Source organism: Elephas maximus, chromosome 2 (assembly GCF_024166365.1).
Source record: "Elephas maximus indicus isolate mEleMax1 chromosome 2, mEleMax1 primary haplotype, whole genome shotgun sequence".
Taxonomy (NCBI): Eukaryota; Metazoa; Chordata; class Mammalia; order Proboscidea; family Elephantidae; genus Elephas; species Elephas maximus.
The window spans coordinates 110459709-110479698 of NC_064820.1; the positions used below are offsets into that span (position 1 = coordinate 110459709).

General features: G+C 39.3%; 1 protein-coding gene across 1 annotated transcript in view; it reads right to left on the bottom strand.

The window, feature by feature from the left end:
* Positions 1-19990, bottom strand: part of SLCO4C1 (solute carrier organic anion transporter family member 4C1) — a 74205-nt gene that overhangs the window by 39613 nt on the left and 14602 nt on the right. The gene's annotated exons all lie outside the window — the stretch shown is intronic.

Genomic DNA, 19990 nt, shown 5'->3' on the forward strand with positions numbered 1-19990 from the left:
AGGAATCTTCATCTTAACAACTACTTTGACTAAGTCTATTTTCATTTCTTTAATTGCAGATCAAGATTTATTGTTTTCTGATCGATAAGTAAGGCACTAAAAGCATTGATCCTAAGATTCTTTAATTTTTATTTTTTATTTGTTGGAGAAATTAAATTCATGCTTATCAAATTTTCAGAAGTCAATTTTATGCATAGAAATGTGTATTTTTAAATTCCAAAGTTATAATACACTCTCTAATATTGTATATATTTGTAACAGCTCAATGAATATTTTGACAGAGAATATACATTTTTAACAGGTCTGGGTCTACTTTACTACTTCCCTGGCCAAGGCAGGAATTTGAATTTGAATTCCTGGCTTCAATCTTCACTTTCCTTGAGGAAATAGATTAAATTAATAATCTCTTAAAAAAAAAAATTTTTTTTTTATGTTTATATACATTACGAAGTTGAACTTATCAACATATATTTTTTGGTTTACTATTTTTTATTATGTCTTTACTTTTCATAAAGATAAATTACCTATTTTTATAATAGACAAGTATCTTTTGTGGTAGTCTACAGACATTTTGATTATCTGAGTGTTCTGTAGAGTTTTGCTGTTTGTTTTTCTTTTTGAAAGGAAACCATGAGGTTTCAACAGGCTTGGTTAAATAAATTTCAAATATCACAAAAGAATATCAAGGGAAAAATAAAGTTCTCCTTTACCTCTGCCTGCCCCAACTTTATGCACCTCCCCCATGTCATTTAGATGAATGTAAACATCTCTGTTAACAGTTTATTTTGTCATTTTTCAGACATTGTTTTACACACTCACAGGTTGTCTATTCACTTTTTTACACAAGTACAGTCATACTAGGCATACTAACTATATGACATATAAAGAAAGCCCATCCTTATCAATTATTAGATTAAATGTAAATTGGTTAAACTCTCCAATTAAAAAGCAGAGATTGGTAGAACAGATTTTTTTTTTTTAAATGATCAAACTAGATGCTGTCTACAAGAGACTCATTATAGATCCATTATAAACTGTTAATAGAGGAGTATACCTCCATCTAAATGACATGGGGGCAGGGAGCATAAAGGCAGAAGTAAAGGAGAACTTTATATTTCCCTTGATATTCTTCTGTGATATTTGAAATTTACTTAACCAAGCTTGTTGAAACCTCATGGTTTCCTATGAAAAAGAAAAACAAACACCAAAACCCTACAGAATGCTCATATAATCAAAATGTCTGCAGATTACCACAAAAAAATATCTATTATAGGCTCATTTCAACAATATGTTGACAGTAACAGAATGGAAAAAAAAGATATTCCATGAAAACAGTAGCCAAAAGAGAGCTGCTGTGGCTGTACTAAAACAAACTCTTAACACTTCAACAGATTTTAAGTCAAAAATTATTACAACAGACAAGAATGATGTTACATAATGAGAAAAGATTCAACTCATCAATAACGTACAGCAATTGTAAACATACACGCACCCAACACAGCCCCAGCATATATGAAGCAAAAACTGACAGAATTGAAGGGAGAAGGAGTCCAAAATTAATAGTTGGAGACTTCAACAGTCCACTTTGAATAATGGGCAGACAAGAGATAAACGAGGAAATAGGAGACTTGAACAATGCTATAAACCAACATACATATATGGAACACTCCACCTAACAACAGCAGAATACACATGTGCTGACCGAATTCAAGAAAGGGTTAAGAAAGAAGGAAGGCACAAAGGAAAGAAGGAAGGATGAAAATAGAACTAAGCCCAAACATATAATACACGAATCAATTTCAAAGAGTGAAACATGCCTAGTTAAAAGGAAAAGGCACTTCTATAGGATAACAAACAAAATATTAAATACAGGTAGTTTGGCATGTGCTTCAATAAGCCATAAGAATGATTTATAATTGAAACACTTTACTGTAACAGACTGGTAGCATTTAAATGAATTTTAGAAATCATATACTTCAATGATACTCCATTTTATTTCCTAGCATACCACATAAAAAAAAAAAAAAAAAAGAGAGAAGCCAAAATTTATTGAGTGCCTATTTTTTTATGGAGAAGCAGAGTTGAAATTCGAACCAGGCCTACCTATATACATGTATTGTCATCCTCACCCAGAAAAACTTGATTCAAACCTCACTCTGTGATTAATAACTTTAGCAGGGTTACTTTATATTCCTAGATTTATATTTTCCCATCTTTTTTTTATATAATAATTATACTTTCCTTATTGAGCTAATATAAGAAATAGATAATAATTTGTAGGCATTTGACATTCCACCTCGACTCTGTAACTCCTCAATAAATTATAATTATTACTATTTCTTTTGTAACTGTTAATATAAACGTTTTGGTTTTATTTTTTTAATTAAAAGCTAGCCTAGGACATTTAAAAGAATGCCTAATTTGCAAAAATTAGATTCTATAAAACTTTTTAGTTAAAAAAGATATACACATCTACTGAGTGTGAAGCATACCTCTACTTGGCATTTTGGAAGATATTTCCATTTTTGAGTATACAATTTTCATTACTCACTGACATTTCTAGATATTCAGAGATGCCGTGGGGTCTCACAGAAGACCATCCATCATAAGCAAGTATAAAATAATTCAATAAAATGTTTGTCTCATAATACAGCTTTATAAAACAGACTTACCTATTTCGTGAATTCGGGGTATCATTAGTTGTGGAAACTATTTCAATAGTAAGATTTTGACTTCTAACGGAAAATCAAAAATTTCTGCCAAAATACTTTCAAAAGTAATTAAAAGGCATGTGACTTGGTAAAAAGCCACAAGAGGGAGCTCCTACCTTGTTTATGAACATAGGGAGCGGCACCATGCCAATAAAATTAAAACAGTTAATAGAGAAATCAGTAGCCAGACCTGCCTCCTAACGTCTGCAGGTCCTGGGGCAAAACGACAAAAGAAAACCCATATTCCATACGTGACAATATTTTAAAGTTAAATTTCAAGCTCAGCCCAGCCCTTATTCCCACTCAGAGACCCTGGCAGCCTGCCTGGCATACCTTGCCCTCAGGACCTAGGGACTAAACGGGCCAAGTTTTGCTCCTGGCCTGTCCTGCAGCCAGTAAGCCAAGTAGTAAAAGAATCTTCAGAGTCAGGGGAGATAGAAGCAGTCACCTGAGATGGGGCTCCACTCTCCCAGCAATACTTTTCTGACAGGATTTCCAGGAGGTTCTATTGGTCTCCCTATAAATATGCACCTATGCCTTCTGAACAGGGCAGTGAGGAGGCATAGTATTTTAGGGATCCCAGTCTGCCTAGTTACAGTTACCTACATCAGGTAATTTGGGGTGACCAACTTTAAACAAAAGCAGGCTCTCTCTCTCCCTTCGCACAGAGTGACTCTAATTTTCTTCTTGTCTCACCACCCATTCCCTAGCCAAGGAACCAAGAAAGGAAAAGAGCTACCACTTTTGTTTAAAGTTGACGAGAAAGGAAAAAGAGCTACCACTTTTGTTTAAAGTTGACCATCCCCTCATGTAATCAGCATCTTCTGGCCTGGGGAGTTTAGCACATTCCTGCACCCTTCTCCTATAATTCCTATTCACTTATCTTGTTACCAATATTTTTTAAAGCTTTCTCACAAAACTTTGATGAAAGGAAGTTCAAGTTAATCTCCCCCTCCCTGCCCTTTAATGTGTAACACCTGATAGAACTAACCAAAAAGCCAAACCAAACCGGTTGCCGTGGAGAGTCAATTCCGACTCATAGCGACCCTATAGGACAGAGTAGAGCTGCCCCACAGGGTTTCCAAGGAGCAGGTGGTGGATTCGAACTGCTGATCTTTTGGTTAGAAGCCTGAGGTCTTGATCACTGTGCCACCAGGGCTCCTCTCATAGAATTAAAAAAATATATTAAAAAAATATATTAGTGCTTTATAAATCACACTTTTGAAAACTACTAGATTGAAGAGTGACAAAGATGTCAAGTGAAACAAAATAAAACCAAACTAACCAGACCCCTTGTCATGGAGTTGATTCTGATCCACCTATAGGGCAAAGTAAAACTTCCCTACAGGGTATCCAAGGATCAGCTCCTAGATTTGAATTGCCGGCTCCTGAATTTGAATTGCCAACCTTTTGGTTAGTAGCCATAGCTCTTAATCACTTCATCACTGGGCTCAAAACAAAACAGCCCAAGGTAATTAACAATATTTAAATTTTGTCCCTGTATAAAAACAAAACCAAACTGGTTGCTGTCCAGTCCATTCTGACTTATAGCGGCCCTATAGGACAGAGTAGAACTGCCCCCAGGGTTTCCAAGGAGCACCTGGTGTATTCAAACTGCCAACCCTTTGGTTAGCAGCCATAGCACTTAACCACTAGGCCAGCAGGGTTTCCTATACAGATACCCTTAAACTGTAGTGGGCTGAATATAGCCCAGGAGGTGCAGTGATTAAGAGTTTGGCTGCTAACCAAAAGGTCAGCAGTTCAACTCCACCAGCTCCTCCTTGGAAACCCTATGGGGCAGTTCTACTCTGTCCTATAGGGTCCCTGTGAGTCAAAATCAACTCCTCGGCAAGTGATTTGGTTTGGTTTTTGGTATGACTCATTGAGTTCTTGTTTATCATATCTTACTGATATGTTATCCTCATTTTTCTTGCTATTACTACTACTAATAATAGCAATAGCAATGTTTACTGAGCAATTACCTTATGCAAGGTCTTTCACTGCCATACATTATCTAATCTCCAGAACAATCATATGAAAGAGGTACTATTACTTTCCTCATTTTACAGACGAGTAAAGTAAGACTTAGATTAACTTTCCCCAAATCACATTGCTGTTACACAGTAGAGCTGGAATTTGAATCTAGGTCTCTAAAACTTAAGAATCTAAGTTTTAACAAATTCATCTCATGGTTAAAGACGACAAAGTAAAATTAATTGGTTACTTAGGTAATTTGGAATGTGAATTCAAAGCATTTCTATAAAGGTTTCTGACTATCAAGATAAAATAAACAAACAAACAAAAATGACATAAGACCTAACAGCCAATCTCTGTATCTTCCCCAAAGTACAAACTCCTAGCCTGACTGGCCATTAAAACCAGTTGTGGTTGAGTCAATTCCAACTCATGGCAACTCCTTGTGTGTCAGAGTAGAACTGTGCTCCATGGAGTTACCAATGGCCGATTTTTCAGAAGTAGATTACCAGGCTTTTCTTCCGAGGCACCTCTGGGTGGACTCGAACCTCCAGCCTTTCAGTTAGCAGTCAAGCATGACCATTTAGACCACACTTAACATGTGTATGGGTATATTTAGGAGTCCCTAGGTGGTGCAAACGGTTAAGTGCCTAACCACTAGTCAAAAGGTTAGCGGTTCAAACCCACCCAGAGGCACCCTGGAAGACAGGCCTGGGAATCTGCTTCCAAAAATGTCACAGCCTTGAAAACCCTATGGGGCAGTTCTATTCTGTACACATGGAACTGATGTGAGTTGGAATTGACTCCACAGCAACTAATTAAACAACATGGTTATAATTATATATCAGTTAGAGTTTCAGTAGAACAAAGATAGCACAAAAATGGATAATTGAAACAAAAGAATCTTTTTACATAGGAACGGTTAAAGGAACAAACAAGGAATGTTACTACCAGTAAGCAGTTATTAAAACTCTAAAAGAGCTGTAGCTGTAGCTGACCTCCTCCAAAGGTTATAGCCTCAGGTGGAGGTACGCAGCTACTTTCAAACCAAACCTGAAAGGGAGGATGCCTTAGAAACAAAACTACAATCTCTTTCTTAACAATATGCAAACTCCCATCAGCTGGACCCAACTAGAAGCCACAGGGAAAAGTGTCAGGTTCATATAGTCCCTGGGGCTTAATATATTAAAGCACAAAATAGGGTGAAAAATAGTGGATGATGGATCTAGAGGGACAAACAGGAATATCCAGCACAGTCTACTTTTTTTGTTTGCTTTGTTATCTTATTATCTACTTTTATCCTTACCCAGATTGAAAAAAAAAAAAAAACTCACCCAAAAAGACACATCAGTGAATTGAACTTATCATAGAGTTTTTCTCTCACCTGAGAACAACATTGAGATACATTGCTATGGAATTGATGGAAGCTCCCCAGGTTTCCTGGAGCCCTGGTGTCACAGTGGTTGAGTGCTATGGCTGCTAACCAAAAGGTTGACAGTTCAAATCCACCAGCAGCTCCTTGGAAATCCTATGGGGCAGTTCTACTCTGTCCTATAGGGTCACTATGATTCAGAATCAACTCAATGCAACAGTTCTGTTTTGTTTTGTTTTTAATCTTTACAGAAGTAGACTGCCATCTTTTTCCCATGGAGCGGCTGGAAGTTTCAACCCCAGACCTTTGGTTAGAGGTGAACACTTAACCACTGGACCACCAGGGCTCTTAAAAGTCACCCATAATGGTATAAAAAAAGCTAAGCTTGGCTCAAAAACATGCACTACCCTTCATCAAGGATGGTCTAGCTACCTCTACACTGAAATGCTAGCTACCACTGATGGCCTTCATATAAGGTAATAGAGGGGAAAAAGTGGGGGAATGGGAAAATTAATAAGCTCTAGGAAACTCTGGTGGCGTAGTGGTTAAGTGCTATGGCTGCTAAACAAAGTGTCGGGAGTTTGGATCCACCAGGCACTCCTTGGAAACTCTATGGGGCAGTTCTACTCTGTCCTAGGCTTGCTATGAGTCAGAATCAACTCGATGGCAACGGGTTTGGTTTTTGGTTTATGAGCCCTGGTAGCACAGTGATTAGGAGCTTGGCTGTTAACCAAAAAGTCAGCAGTTCAAATCCACCAGAAGCTCCTTGGAAACTCTATGGGGCAGATGTTCTCTGTCCTAAAGGGTCGTCACTATGAGTTGAAACTGACTCAACGGCAACAGGTTTGGTTTTTTGGTTTTATTATCAATCACCCCTGGCAGTTCAGTTACCTGTAGAGGGAGCTAGACCAGCCTTGATAAGAGATACTGCATGTTTTTGAGGTAAACTTACTCACTAAACTCTAAAAGTTTAGTGAGTAAGCTTCGTTTTATACATTGTGAGTGTATTTTACATGAGGCAGCTCACAAGCACCACAATGGGTGGGCAAAGAGCCTTATTGACTATCCACTGAAAGAATCATTCATTGAATGGATCATTTACTGAACTGATCAATCATCTTATCTTCCTGATTGAGAGCCTCTTCCACAATGGATGCCCTCAAGTGATGATTTACAAGGGACAAAAATATCTTCATATTCAGAGCCCATTCCAAGAGGCATTCTAGACATCTCTCAGCTGCACCTCCTCTTACCTCTTAAAATCATTTCCGCTTTTTTTCAAGCTCCTGACAGACCAGTTTATTTATTTATTGTTGTCCATGAATCAATGTAGATCTGTACCTCAGGGCTTCTCCCCTTCTATCAAAGCAAAAGTCAATTTCCGTTTGCCTTTTAGGACATACCTGATTAGGGCTGTTACTGGAGAGCAGTCCAATTACAGTGGGAGCCAGCATACCTTATAAATACTCTGCAAGGCTGCAGAGAACTCTTTGTGAGGTACCCACCACAAGGACACCTAGGTTTTTGTCATTAAGGCCATGCTTTCTTGTACCAATAAGGATAACCATTCTTCATTTGAAAAGGGGAAAGTAGAAAGGCAATAAAAGTAAATAACATAGGAGTATGAGAGGCCTGGTGACACAGTGGTTAAGTATTGGCTGCTAACTGAAAGGTTGGCAGTTAGAGCTCACCAACCGCTCCGCAGGAGAAAGATGTGGCAATCTGCTTACATAAAGATTACAGTCTAGGAAACTCTAAGTGGCAGTTCTACTCAGTACTATAGGGTCACTATGAGTCAGAATCAGTTGGAATCGACTTAATGGCCACAGGTTTGGTTTATTTTGAGATGTCTCCTCATGTACCTACTTGGAAGCATAACTACTAGAGCCTAGGCTCCTATGTACCATTTCATTTAACAACGAATGCTACTTTATGTCTAATTTTGTGATTTGTTATAGCAGATGGCACCCAATTCATGATGGGGAATTCGAGTCACATGAATCTTATATCTTCATGATCACATGTTTACCAGCATCCAAGTGCAAGACAAGAGCTGCTTTCAAATGAAGAATAGTTATAAGCAGAAAAAAGCATGGCCTTATAACAAAAACCTAGGTGGTCCTCATTGTGATTATCTTATAGAGTCTTGTCAGAAGCTTCCTAAAGGTATGACCAAATTAATATAACAAAAGAAGCCCCTTTTTCCAAACAGGGTCATATTTACAGATATAGGGGTTAGGATTTCAACGCATATTTTGGGGGGACACAATTCAATCCATAACACCTAGTAAATGAGCTAAAGCAATGTATGCATTGGAAAATGCCTCCAAAATTTCAAAAAATATACCAAAAGTACACTGTGCCTCTTTTTTAGTGATGGTTGGAGTAAGGCGCAGAGTGAATAAGGCTGTTTTGTAAGTCCCAAAATGTTGGCGCTGGTAGAAACATTGCAAGCAGTGAAAACAAATTCATATCTACAGCGTGCATCTAACATGGAAGGATTAACTGCAACCAAGATAAATACATATCTGTGGCCCTGGGGAATACTGGTTGTCCTGGCGATGTTGATGCCCAGGACTCATTTCTGCTGTTGGTGAATCAGGCAACCAAAAAGGAGTAGAGGTAGCTAGACTAGCCTTGACTGGGGCGGGGGGGGGGGGTGGGGGCAGGGGTTTGTGTGCATGTTTTGACCCAAGCTTAACTTTTTTTTTATGCCATCATGGGCCCTTTTTACATGGGAGAGTTCTACAAGTGCCACAATGCTTGAGGAAAAAGCCTAATTGACTACCCACTGGATGAATTATCTTATCTTCCTGACTGAGAGTCCCTTCCACAATGGATGCCCTCTGTTGATCATTTATGAGGGACAAAAATATCAGCCCAGGCCATTGTTGCTGTTGTCATGTGCCTTGCAGTTGATTCTGACTCACAGTGACCCTACTGAACGCGGTAGAACTGCCCCATAGGGTTTCCTGGGCTTTAACCTTTACAGCCCCCATGCATCTATCAGCTAGACAATGAATCAGGAAGACCAAAGAAGAATTGACGCCTTTGAATTGTGGTGTTGGAGAAGAATATTGAATATACCATGAACTCCCAAAAGAATGAACAAATCTGTTTTGGAAGAAGTACAACCAGAATGCTCCTTAGAAGCAAAGATGATAAGACTTCATCTCACATACTTTGGACATGTTATCAGGAGGGACCAGTCAGTCCCTGGAGAAGGATATGATGCTTGGTAGAGAGTCAGTGAAAAAGAGGAAGGTCTCAACAAGATGGACTGACACAGTGGCTGCAACAATGCACTCAAGCATAACAACGATTGTGAGGATGGCGCAGGACCGGGCAGTGTTTTGTTCTGTTGTACATAGGGTCGCTATGAATCAGAACAGACTTGACAGCACCTAACAACAACAGTCTTTATGGAAGTAAATTGTCAGGTCTTTTCTTTCTCAGAACTGCTAGCAGGTACATGGTTCAGTTAGCAGCCAAGTGCTTAACCTTTGTTCCACCAGGGCTCCTCCCAGGTGGACCCCTAGAAATTCCACAGAACATCATGCTATTTTTATACTGACGGTATTAAGGTAATTAAAACTTTTTTTATGGTTTACCTAGTATCCTCTGGCATGCATAAGTTTCACTAAGACATCTAAAATACTTTTTACTTAATACCATCAATGTAAAGAATAGCATGATGTCCTATGAGATATTAAGGTGATCAAGGTCCCTCCAGACTAGGGTTTCTCAGTCTCAGTATTATATTTCTTTTGTTTGTTTTATCCTTTTGCTTATTTAATAAATATTTTGAAGGTGTTTTGTCATAATTTTTATGCACTGTAAGTCCACTGGTGCCCTGGTGGTATAGTGGTTAAAGAGCTCAGCTGCTAACCAAAAGGTCAGCAGTTTGAATTCATCAGCTGCTCCTTGGAAACCGTATGGGGCAGTTGTACTCTGTCCTGTAGGGTCGCTATAAGTTGGAATCAACTGGATGGTAACGGGTTTGGTTTGTTACAGGTAAGTCCACTCACCTTATTTATTAAGTCTACTAGAGTTTTTGTCTTAAAATTTTCTAGTGATATAACTATGTAATATTAAAACAGTTAAATTTTCTTATTTCTAATTATTCACAGGTTTTTGTTTGCTTGCTTTGTTTTTTCTTCTTGTAGAACAGCTATTAACACCACTTATTTTACTACATTAAATATGTACATTACTGGAGAACATGTTTATTTTAGTTACTTGGTTTAAAAGCAGTCAAGCCTCTTCTAGAAGTATACTCACTAAGATGAAACAATGTTGTTTCAAGCATGTTATTGATTGAAAAACACCCACATTATCAGATATTTTGTCTTAAAATATCTATCTTTGAAAGGATACGCATCAAAATTCTAATGCTAGGTCAAGACTGATGATTTTCAAGTGTTCACTGGCTCTTGGAATGTGGTGCTAGCCTTTGGAAAGGCTCAAGCTAACCTTCTGGGCGATGAGAACAGAGATTACCCATTTCAACTGAGGCCTCAGAGACCAACCTATTACAGTTAACACAAAAGTTTACCGAAGCTACAAGAGTGACCCTTGGTGAATTCAGAATAAGGACTGCCCAGTTAAGCCTAGCCCAAGTTTCTGACCTACGACCTCAATGACAATTCAAGAAACTCCTGTGGACTCAGTGAAGGCAGCCTCTCTTAGTTTTGAGCGCCCATTTCCAAAGGCCCACTTAATCAAGAAGGATCTTATACTCTAACCAGATCAGCATCTTCAATCAGAACCATCCATTTCTCCCTTTGTATTCAATTTTGTAATTTCTTCAGGCTGACATATTTTTACCACACTTTCTGTTAAGAACAAAAATCTGGCCAAAGAATAGACTTTGTTGCCTTTTACTAGCCCTAAATTAACTGGCTCTTTTCATAGTCGATAAAAGAAATTCTAAGAGCAGACATGAGTCAAATGGATTTTCCCACTGAGTTCTTTTTTATTTTTTCAGCTTCCCAGATAATCACAAATTATTTACACTGATTTCTGAGCCCTCTGCTGGGAAAGATTTTTTCTTGTTGTGTTAGTCATCTAGTGCTGCTGTAACAGAAATACCACAAGTGGGTGGCTTTAACAAGAAAGCAGCACTGGGAGCAGAGCGCATCCTTGGACTCGGGGTTCCTGTGCCTGAGAAGCTCTTCAACCAGGGGAAGTTTAAGGACAAGGGATCTTCCTCCAGAGCTGACAGAGAGAGTAAGCCGTCCTCTGGAGCTGACACCCTGAATTTGGGCTTTAAACCTACTTTTCTGTGAGGAAATAAATTTCTCTTTGTTAAAGCCATCCACTTGTGGTTATTTCTGTTATAGCTGCACTGGATGACTAATGCAGAATTTGGTACCGAGAGAGTGGGGTGCTGCTCCAACAAATACCTAAAATGTGGAAGCAGTTTTGAAAATGTGAATATGTAGAATTGTGACAGCGGCAGAGGACCGGCACAGCAGAGAACCTATAGTGGCAGAGAAGTGGCAACAGCAGAGAACCAGCTGCAGCAGACAACCGACAGCAGCAGAACCAGGAGACCAGTGCGAGACTGAACAGGTACTACTGACCCACGGAGCAAGAGAGCTGAATGCCTGTGTGCAGAAAGCTTCCTGGTGGAGTGGGGTGCCTCTGGGCACTTATCTGTGGAGGTACAGAGGTTTGAAACACTTGCCCCAGCAGGGCAGATGTGGGCTTGAGGACTGAGTTGCTGAGAGGCCAAAACACCAGGAAACAGAAGCTGAAGAGTCAAAGAACACAAGAAGCCGAGGTGCCTCAGTCTCAAAAGGTATGGCCATGACCTCAGGGGTTTCAAAGGGTGGAGCACCATGACCTCTGGTATTTCTAAGGGTAGAGTCTCCGCTCAGAGAGGAGAATGGTGTGCCCAAAGCGGAGTGAGCTCCCAGTGGGCCTGGAAGGCAGAGTTGAAGCCCAGGGCTGAGGGGCCACCACTCAGAGGGCATGGCCAATACCTAGAGTCTGGAGGGCAGGGCCATTGTATAAATTGTCTCAGAGAACAGGGGATTATTTTCAAAGCTTTGAGGGCTAATGTAATGTGTTTTGCTGACCTGCTTGGTGCCTGTTATGCCTTCTTCTCCTCCCAGTTTCTCCCATTTGTAACGGAAATGTCTAGCTTGTGCATGTTCTGCCATTGTACCCTTGGAAGCAGATAACTTGTATCTAGATTTCACAGATGAAGAGGAATTTTTGGATTTTAAACTTGGAGTTAAGACTTTTGCTATGATATGATGGGGTGAATATGTTTTGCATATTGCAAGGATGTGATTTTGGGGGCAAAGGGTGGAATGTCATGGATTGAATTGTGTCCCCCCAAAAATATGTGTCAACTTGGTTAGGCCATGATTCCCAGTATTGTATGGTTGTCCTCCATTTTATGACTGTAATTTTATGTTAACAGGATTAGGGTGCGATTGTAACACCACCCTTACTCAGGTCACCTCCCTGATCCAATGTAAAAGGAGTTTCCCTGGGGTGTGGCCTGCACCACCTTTTATCTCTTAAAAGATAAAAGGAAAGAGAAGCAAGCAGAAAGTTGGGGACCTCCTACTACCAAGAAAGAAGCACCAGGAGCAGAATGCATCCTTTGGACCCAGGGTCCCTGTGCCTGAGAAGCTCCTCGACCATGGGAAGACTGAGGACCAAGGACCTTCTTCCAGAGCTGACAGGGGAGAAAACCTTCCCTTGGAACTGACGCCTTGAACTTGGAGTTTTAGCCTACTTCACTGAGAGGAAATAAATTTCTCTTTGTTAAAGCCTTCCAGTTGTGGTATTTCTGTTATGGCAGCAGTAGATGACTAAGACACTTATGACCCAAAAATTCTAGAAGTGAAGGCAACTTCCAGCCCTACTACAATTTTCACCCCCACCCCAGCCAGTACATAGAAATTCCTCCAGAGTCAAAACTCATGACCAAAATCTGGGAGATTTCCTCTCTGACTCCTCAGTTAACAGTGGAACGAAGCCACCCCCTCTGCCACGGTGTCAGTGGAGGAAATGTGGAAAGCAATAATAAGTCACTCTTACCCTCCCAGACAGGGTGGTGTCAGTGGAGGTGAATTGGGGATCCAAAATTGCCTCCCTCCTCCAGCCAAAAGTGATGAGGAGACAAGAGAGAAATTTGGACTTCTATCCACCTTGCAATAATAAGACAGAGACTCCCCTACTCATGCCACTAAATAATATCAGAGAAATCCAGCTAAAAATAAAAATTTAAATAAGATCCAGGTTCTCATAATACAATACCCAAAATGTTCAGGTTTCAGTTAAAAATTACTGATTGTACCCAAACTGTTATAACTTATGTTCATATGATGCAAAACCTAGAGTAAATACTCCAAGAGCTATGAAAAGAAATACACTCAGAAATGCCATTAAAAAAAACCCATTGCCGTTCAGTCTATTCCAATGCATAGTGATTCTATAGGTCAGAGTAGAACTGCCCCATAGGGTTTCCAAGGAGCAGCTGGTAGATTCGAACTGCCGACCTTTTAGTTTGCAGCCGTAGCTCTAAACCATATAGAAAAGTCAAAATGGTATTCTTAAAAAGGTTGAACTAACCAACAGGAAAGAAGGAAACAAAACAGAGATATGAAAAACAGACAAAACAAAAAAATTGAAGTGCAGGCTTAAGTTTCAACATATCAACAATTACATTAAATACAAATGGCCTGATTATAACTAATATACAGAGATTGGAAGAGTAGATGAACAAACATAACCCAACTATATTCTCTGTATAAGACCCTACTTCAAATATAATGCTATAGACAGGGTGAAAGTAGAAGGATGGAAAAAGATATACCACATGATCATAAATTTTAAAAAAGCAGGAGAAGCTATAATAATATCAGATAAAGTTGACATCAAAAAAAATTTTTTTTTAACAGACATAGGGAAGGCCATTAGATGACAGTTTAGATGAAATGGAACAATTCCACAAAATGCAAAATCTACAAAAACTACAACAACTCATCAAATATGAAAAATATACTTTGAATAGCCCTATCACTAATAAATGTCCCTAAACCCGTTGCCGTCGAGTTGATTCCAACTCATAGTGACCCTATAGGACAGAGTAAAATTTCCCCAAAATGTTTCCAAGGCTGTAAATCTTTACAGAAGCAAACCATCACATCTTTTTCCTGTGGAGCAGCTGGTGAGCTCAAAATGCCAACCTTTCAGTTAGCAGCCAAGTGTTTAACCACTGAGCCACCAGGGCTCATTAAAAGTCCCCCCCCCCAAAAAAAAGCCTCAGTGCCATCAAGTCAATTCCGACTCATAGCGTCCCTATAGGACAGAGTAGAACTACCCTATAGGATTTCCAAAGAGCAGCTGGTGGACTCAAACTGCCAACTTTTTGGTTAGCAGCCATAGCTCTTAACCACTTTGCCACCAGGGCTCCTAAAGGTTCTTAGGTGGCGCAAAAAGTTTGCACCTAGCTGTTAACCTAAAGGTTGGCAGTTCCATACCCAGGGGTACCAGGGATGATAGACTTGGCAATATGCTTCATTAAAATTACAGCCAAGAAAATTCTATGAAAAATTTTACTCTGTAATATATGAGGTTGTCATATGAGTAAGAATTGACTCAATGGCAACTAACACCAACAATTACTAGTAAGGAAATTGAATTTTAAATTGAAAAAAAATCCTCAAAAAGTAATCTCCAAGCACATATAGTTTCAATGGAAAATTTTTACAAATGTTTGAAAAAATAATTAAATCCAATTCTAGACAATTTCTTCCAGAAAACAGAAAAGGAGAGAACACTTCCCAATTCATTTTATGAAGCTAGTATTTTTACCCTGAAACCAAAACCAGACAAAGACAGTACAAAAAAGAAAACTGAAGATGAGTATCCCTCAAGAATATAGATGCAAAAAATTCTTAACAAAATGTTAGCAAATAGAATTCAGCAATATATAAAGGGATTACATACCATGGCTAAGAGGGGTTTGTTTATCCCAAGGGTGCAAAGCTACTTCAATATTCAAAAAAAAAAAAAAGTAACCCACTGTATTAATAAGCTAAGAAGAAAAATTACATGATCATATTAATTGATGCAGAAAAAGCATTTGGCAAATTTTTCAGATAATCACAAATCATCTGCACTGATTTCTGAGCCCTCTGCTGAGGATTTTAAAACCAAAAAAACCCATTGCCGCCCAGTCAATTCTGACTCATAGCAACCCTATAGGACAGAGTAGAACTGCCCGTAGCACTTAACCACTACGCCAACAGAGTTTCCGCTGAGGGTTTTATGTTCCAAAAAATCCTCGAAGTAAAGACAAATACGAATAGAAGTGGAACATTCTAGACTTGATAAAGTGCATTGCAAAAAAAAAAAAACATAGAAACCCTTCGAAATCTAAGGCTAAGGAAAGAATTTTTAGAATTGAGGCCAAAACAAGATTCATACAAAACTCAAACCAAACCCGTTACTGTCGAGTCATTTCCGACCCGTAGCAACACTGCCCGACAGAGTAAAACTACCCTATGGCGTTTCCAAAGAGCGGCTAGGTGGATTTGGACTGCCAATCTTTTGGTTAGCAGCCAAGCTGTTAACTACTGCGCCACTAGGGTTCACGATTATTAAGATGGAAAAATGCTAAATTGGACTTCCTCAAAATTAAATAATTTTGCTCTGTGAAAGATCTTATTAGGAGAATAAAAAGACAACAGACTGGGAGAAGATATTTGCCAGCCACATATCCAAAAAATATACAGTACTGGGGATAAACAACTCACAAAACTCAACAGTAAAAAAGAAATTAGAAAAACATATAAACAGACGTTTCACCAAGGAAGACACACAGATGGCAAATGAGCACATGAAATAACGCTCAACATCATTAGCCATTACCCACCAAAACCAAACCCACTACCGTCCAGTCGATTCCCACTCATACCGACCCTATAGGACACAGTAGAACGGCCCCATAGAGTTTCCAAGGAGCGCCTGGCGGATTGGAACTGCCGACCTCTTGGTTAGCGGTGGTAGTACTTAGCCACTACACTACCAGGATTCAAGTCAAAACAATGAGATATCACTACAAACCTACTAGAAAGGTGAAAGTAAAAAATCACACCACCAAATGCTGGTGAGGTTACAGAAAATCTGGATCACTCACACTGCTGCTGGTACAGGCCCCCCAGGAAACAGTTTGGCAAACTTCTTTAAAATGTAACCCCCTCCCCCAGCCAAAAAAAGCCCAAACCCATCGCCATCAGCTGATTCTGACTCATAGAGACTCTGCAGGACAGAGTAGAACTGCCTCCATAAGGTTTCCAAAAAGGAGCTGGTGGATTCGAACTCCCAACCTCTTGGTCAACAGCCATAGTTCTTAACCACTGCACCTCCGGGGCTCCTTTTTTTTTTTTTGAACATTAGCATGCAAATATCATATGCCTAAGCAATTTTATTCTTGGTCATCTATCCCAGAGAAATGTTCACACACAAACCTTCATAATATACAATATGTTCACAGCAGCTTTATTTATAGTAGCCAAAAACTGGGAACAATCCATATGTCCTTCAACACATAAGTGATTAAACAAACTGCATACATTCATACCGTAGATACTCCCATAACCCATTACTGAGTTGATTTCAACTCATAGTGACCCTATAGGACAGAGTAGAACTGCCCCATAGGGTTTCCAAGTGTATAATCTTTACAGAAGCAGGCTGCCACAACTTTCTCCCTCAGAGCAGCTCGTGGGTTCAAACCTCTGACCTCTCCATTAGCAGCTGAGCACTTAACCACTGCACCACTAGGGTTACTTCCATGGATACTACTCAGCAATTAAAAGGGATGAATTACTGATAAATGCAGATCATTCTCCATATTATTAGCTGAGTGAAAAAGTCAATCCCCAAAGTTTGCATACTACAGGGTTCCATTTATAAAACATTCTGGAAAGAACAAAATTATAGAAATGGAGACTAGATTACTGGTTGCCAGGGTTTAAAGCTAGTGTGGAACAGAGAAGGGACCAAGGCGTGGCTCTAAAAGTCTAATATCAGGTGCGACTGAATTGTACATGTAGAAACTCGAATTGGTGTGTTTTTGCTGTGTACATTCTCATCAACAATAAAATAAAATATGTATTGTTTAAAGTCTAATACCAGGGCTCTTTGTGGTGATGAAATAGTTCTGTATCTTGACGATATCAATGTCAATGTCCTGGTTGTGATATTGTACTAGAGATTTGCAACGTGTTTCCATTTAGGAATCTGGGAAAATAGCATATGGGATCTCTCTCTATTATTTCTTGCAACTACATGTGAATCTACAATTATTTCAAAATGCAAAGTTTAATAAAATTGAAAACACACAACTTACCTTTTCTACCTTCATAGAATTTAAAGCCTGGTGGGATACACTGACACTAATAAATTAATCAAACAAAGCTTAAATTTTAATTGGAATAGGTAGGTGTCCTAACTCAGAGGTGCACAATACTATCAGCTTGAGCTTCTGACAGTTCCCTGTCGATACACTGCCATAGCCACTTTTGAATGATCTTCAGCAAAATTTTACTTGCCTGGGATATTAATGATACTGTTCAATGATTTCCGCATTCACTTGGATAGCCTTTCTTGGAAATAAGCATAAATATGGATCTCTTTCAGCCAGTTGGCCAGGTAACTATCTTCCTTGAGAAAATAATAACAATGGATTACTTTTGCTGTCTACTTCTTTGTCATTGTTGCTATTAGGTGCCATCAAGTTCCAACCAATACAGATCCTATGTACAACAGAACGAAACACTGTCCCATCCTGTGCCATCCTAACAATGATTGCTATGTTTGAGACCATTGTTGCAGTCCATGTCAATCCATCTAGTTGAGGGTCTTCCTCATTTTCACTGACGTTACCAAGCATGATGTCCTTCTCCAGGGACTGGTCCCTCCTGATAACATGTCCAAAGTAAGTGAGACCATGTCTTAACATCCTCGAGTCTAAGAAGCATTCTGGCTGTACTTCTTACAAGACAGATTTGTTCACTTTTCTGGCAGACCATGGTATATTCCATATTCTTTGCCAACACCATAATTCAAAGGCATCAATTCTTCTTTGGTCTTCTGGTCTTCTTTATTCATTGTCCAGTTTTCACATGCACACGAAGCAATTGAAAAAATCATGGCTTTGGTCAGGGGCATCTTAGTCCTCCAAGTGACATCTTTGCTTCTGAGCACTTTAAAGAGGTCTTTTGCAGCAGATTTACCCAATGCAGTAGGTCATTTGATTTCTCGACTGTTGCTTCTTTGGGCGTCGATTGTGGATCCAAGTAAAATGAAATGCTTGACAATGTCAATATTTTCTGTTTATCGTGATGTTGCTTATTGGTCCAGTTGTGAGGATTTTTGTTTTCTTTATGTTGAGGTGTAATCCATACTGAAGGCTGTGGTCTTTGATCTTCATCAGTAAGTGCTTCCAGTTCTCTTTGCTTTCAGCAAGCAAGGTTCTGTTATCTGAGTGTCACAAGTTGTTAATAAGTCTTCCTCCATTCTGATGCCTTGTTCTTCTTCGCATAGCCCACTTTCTTGGATTACATGCTCAGCATACAGATGGAATAAGTATGGTGAAAGGATACAATCATGACACACACATTTCCTGAATCGAAACCACACAATGTCCCCTTCTTCTGTTCAAATGACTGCCTCTTAGTTTATATATAGGTTCTTCATGAACACAATTAAGTGTTCTGGGACTCCCATTCTTTGCAATGTTATCCATAATTTGTTATGACCCACCCAGTCAAATGTGTTTGCATAGTCAATAAAACACGGGTAAACATCTTCATGGTATTTTCTGCTTTCAACCAAGATCCATCTGACTTCAGCAATAATATCCTTCCTTCCACGTCCTCTTCTGACTCTGGCTTGAATTTCTGGCAGTTCTTTTCCTATGTGCTGCTGCAGCCACTTTTTAATTATCTTCAGCAAAATTATACTTGCAAGGGATATTAATGATATTGTTCAATAATATCCACATTTTGTTGGATCACCTTTCTTTGGAATGGGCACTAATATGGACTTTTTCCAGTCAGTTGGCCGGGTAGAGATGTCTTCCAAATTTTTTGGCAGAGACAAGTGAGTGCTTCCAGTGTTGCATCTGTTTGTTGAAACATCTCAATTGGTTTTGTGTCAATTCCTGGAGCCTTGTTTTTCACCAGTGTCTTCAGTGCAGCTTGGACTTCTTCAATAGCACTGGCTTTTAATCATACGCTACCCTCCTGATATAGCTGAATGGCCACCAATTCTTTCTGGTACAGTGACTTTGTGTTTTCCTTCCACCTTCTTTTGATGCTTCCTGTGTTCAATAGCTAGCAGCTTACCTGCAGTCTTACTTGTTGATCTTGAAATTCATCGATCTTCACAGCCTATAAGCAACAGCCCTGCTCTCCAGCCTGCCGACATTGGGTCACCAGACTCTGTGCCTATATGGGTCAGGAGAAGCCTCTTTCTTGCTCAACAAACTTGGGACATTACAGCTTCTAAAAAAACCACAGGAGCCATTTCCTTGATATAAATCTTTCTCTCTCTATATATATATATATTTATAGGCTTTACTGGCTTTGCCGCTCTAGAGAACCCAGACCAAGATAGTATATTTTCCAACTACTGATCCTTCTCCTTGTTTCCAACTTTCACATTCCAATCAACTGTAATTAACAATGCATGTTGATTGCAACTTTGATCAATTTCAGACTGCAGTAGTTGGTACAAATCTTCAATTTCTTCATCTTGGAATTAGTGGTTGGTGCATAAATTTGAATAATAGTCAATATTAACTAGTTTTCCTTGTAGGCATATGTTATTATTCTATCACTAACAGCGTTCTACTTCAGGATAGATCTTGAAACGGTCTTTTTGATGATGAGTATGGTGC